Here is a 4,053-nt window from a genome sequence, read left to right as displayed (position 1 = left end):
TTTGAGATTCTGCTTCCTGGCAATTGTCCACAGTTTGGATCAAATATACTTGCAACAATTCTTTACAGGTTTGAATTTTTTTATATTAACATTTTTGCCTCCTCGTCTGGCCCTGCCCACCTTTTAGAACTCATCCTGTACCATCCTGTTCTCCCATCTCTCATTGCTCTAAGCAAAAATGCCCTTTTTATTCCCCAAACACCCAATGTCTATTTACTTAAGACCTGGAGTTGGTTTTTGAGAAGTAGATACTAAACAAATGATTGTAAACTGGACTGTTTTCCTTCTCCACTTCACTTTTATTTTCTGTTCATTTGTACAACTTTCTGTACCCACTTTTATACCCACTCTGCATCACACCCAGAGAGAAAGAACACTGTCAGTATTATTTTAGGGTTGCTCTCTGTGGATTACTGAGTATTTCTTTTTCAACTGAGAGCCTAATAGAAGGAATGGCTGTCTTGATTTAAGGCAGCCTGGAAGCGTGTCTTAAAAAGAAGTTATGCAAGATAGATCTGATGCACAACATTCTGGCTGTAGTTAACAACGTTGCATCATACCCTTAAACATTTGTTAAAATAGTAGATCTCATGTTAAGTGTTCTTACCACAATAAGAAGTTCTCACTTTCAGATTTATTAAATAAGCTTGCTGAGATAGCATATCTGTACTTCAAGTTCTATTGGTGGGGCTGCTGCTAGAGGCAGATTACAGGTGGGGGCTAATCATTTGCATTTGTATTAGCATCATGCCCATCTTTTTACCAGGAAGAGTCATGATCTGATCAGCTCTCACACTGCTTCCCCCACCTCTCCCAGTCTTGGTTTTCTCTACCATCCTTCTGCAAGTGAATGTTCTTCTTTAATCAACTTTTCATTCAAAATACTTCACATATCTCACAAATAATAGGTGAATTCTTACTTGATTCCAGGCATTATCTTGTCTTTGGTGATGTCAAATTTAAAACAGCCCAGTCAGCATGGGTCAGTGGTTGAGCATCGACCTTTGAACCAGGCGGTCACAGTTTGATTCCCGGTCAGGACACATGCCAGGGTTGTGGGCACCAACCCCAGTGGAGGGCATGCAGGAGGCAGCCCATCAATGATTCTCTCTCATCATTGATGTTTCTATCTCTCTCTCCCTTTCCCTTCCTACCTGAAATCAATAAAAATATGAAAAAATATTGAAAATAATTAGATTGGCCTGTGTCTATATTACATAATTCTCTTAAGTTCCTTGAAAGAAAATTGCTATATTAATCTAGATATTTTACAACCTTTAACTTATTCTAAGTGTTCCCCAAGGTTCCATCTCCACTTCCTCCCCTATTCTCTACTTTCCCATCTTTCAACTTCTCACTGCATTTTCACTGCATACTGTAAGATGATATTGACTGGCATCTTCCACTATGTTCCTTTGCCTACATTCTTCCATTTTATATCTGCCACACCACTTTCTACCTCAAATCCAAAAGCCAGCCCAAATTCTGATTAACCTAGGAAGGTTAAGTTGCAGACCCAGGTGTTAAAGAAGTAAAAACTCCAGTGCACCCTCTGTGAGCACCAGCTGTGAAATATTGTGGAAGAGCACAAAATGAGTAAAGCCAGGCATGGTCCTCAGGACCATATCATCTAGTGGGTGAACGTCACAAACATGCACTATGAGTAGTATTCGATGACCTAAGGAAAATCATCAAATGTGGAAATTCCATATGGTTAAAAGAGCCACAAAGGCTTCCAGGAGGTGGCATGTGTATTAGGCAGTAACAAGTAAACAAGATTTTGATGAGCACAAATAATTGAGCATTCCAGGCAGGGAGGGAAGAGCAAGAGAGGAAGGATCATAAAGGGGGGTCCTTCCATCATGTGGCAACAAACTGGCTTTCTGAGATCTCATTCGCTTGCCGACAAGGTTATCTGCCGGACTGTGTTTAATGCTTGTTTGACGGTAATAATGACCGATGAACAATAGACTCACTCTTATGGGTCAATATGAGTGGCCTTGGCTTTATCAAGACAAGGCATCTCTTCCTCAAAGTGTATGACAGAGAAAAATCACACAAGTGCAGGTGGAAGGCATTCTTCAAGGGTCGCATGAAAGCACAGCAAAGGCAGTGGCTATCCGCAGCTAGAGAATAACAACAGAAGGCAGAGTTTCACCCACTTTTAACCACAATAGCAGAGATGTAGATTATTTGAGCAGGAGGAGAGAGTCAACTCCTAGACAGCAAGCAACAAACCCACACAGAGAAGGATGTAGGCTGTCTTTCTTGTTTCTCTTCATAATGCCTTTCAGCCATGTGCATATAGAACATACCATGTGAGATCCAGAACATGTGTAAACACGCTCAATGATAAGCAGAGTATGAAGGAAGCAAAGGGAGGTTTTGGCTTCCTCCCATTTCCCCTACAAGAGCTCTTCTATCCTCTGGGAAATCACTTCCTCAGCCTTTTTGCTTTCCCTTTTACCCTACACCCCCCAAAAATTATAATTAGTGTTTTAAATAGAAGTGGAAGTAGTTACTTTGCATTCAGGTTCTTTCTTGAAGCCACACCCAAAGAGCAACAGGTTACTCTACCTATTTCTATACTCAGCCTATAGATCACATGTAGCAATTACAAGAAAAAGATTATTTTAATATTTAAAAAACAGAAAAAGGATTTTTAAAACTATATGTTTTAGCAGGGGACTGTCCCAGGGCCTAGAGTATCCCTAAGGTAATTGAATACCATTATGTGAGTCACAGGTCCATGGGACCAGCTCTGTAGAACATTCATGTCAATCCTTCTGTTGCTGTAAGAAGCTATCACACAGCAAAGGGGCGGGGTCTTTTAGTGGGAAATGATCAACGTAGGGCAATGTGTTCAGGAAGCATCACCTAAGAACGGGGCTGGGTGAGGTCGCACTGACTCTAGGACAAAGGTCCTCAGTCTGCTGTAGGGAGAGAGTGGGGCCACGGGAACATCTGTGGACTCTTGAAATTGTGTGTAAAATCATGGCTATTTGCATTTCTAGAGAGGGCCTCGACTTTTCTATTCATATTTTCAAAAGAATACACAACCTCTACAATTACAAAGGTCAGTGCTCCAGGGAAAGTATTAATTTGCTCAGGTGGCCGTAACAAAGTGCCACAAACTGGATGGCTTAACAGAGCCACATTGGCTCAAATTCTGGGGGCAGAACTCTGAAATCAACATGTTGACAGAAGTCGTTCCTTCTGAGAGCTGTACCGGAAGAATCTGTTCCGTGCCTCTCTCCTGTAGATGGCCATCTTCATGCTCACATGGCATGTTCTCTGTGTGCATCTGTGTCCAAAGTTCTTCGTTTTCTAATGACAGCAGTCATCTTGAATGAGATCCCACCCACTCCAGTGTGACCTCATCTTAACTCATTACATCGACAATGATCCTATTTCCAAATAAGGTATTGGGGCTTAGGACTTCGACATATGACTTTTGGAGGAGACACAGTTCTACCCATAACAGAAAGCATAGCTGCGAGGTATTATCTCTTCTCCCATGTCAAACATACATCTCCCCATTTCCAACCTGCTAAGATAGAGAGTATCAATATACCTATGAGAATGTTGCAACTTCTATACCCAATATGAATATCATGATATGAACACCAATCATAAAAGGTTAAAGAACTTAATACATGTAAAGCTCATGGAGCAGTCCCTAGAACATAGGGTATGTTAGATAAATATTGACCATCATTTTTAGCACATTCACTGGTGATCTCTTACCCTTTTCACACACATCTGAACCAGAAAAGTTGTGGATTTTCCTGTGATTTTCTCTTCCTTACTCCCAACCACAAATCATGGTTTTCTCAGAGGATGGAAGAATCTGATATCATGCTGCCTAAAATTCAATAGGCATCTTTAATCTACCCACTTCTAGGAATATAACCTAAGAAACCTGAAACACCAATCAGAAAGAATGTATGCACCCCTATGTTCATAGCAGCACACTTTATAATAACTAAGATCTGGAAACATCAGTAAACGAGTGGATAAAAAAGCTGTGGTACATTTATACCATGGAATACT

The sequence above is a fragment of the Myotis brandtii genome, unplaced genomic scaffold (genome assembly GCF_000412655.1).
Source record: "Myotis brandtii unplaced genomic scaffold, ASM41265v1 scaffold3, whole genome shotgun sequence".
Taxonomy (NCBI): Eukaryota; Metazoa; Chordata; class Mammalia; order Chiroptera; family Vespertilionidae; genus Myotis; species Myotis brandtii.
The sequence above is the reverse complement of the archived record's forward strand: the minus strand, read 5'-3'. Positions refer to the sequence as shown.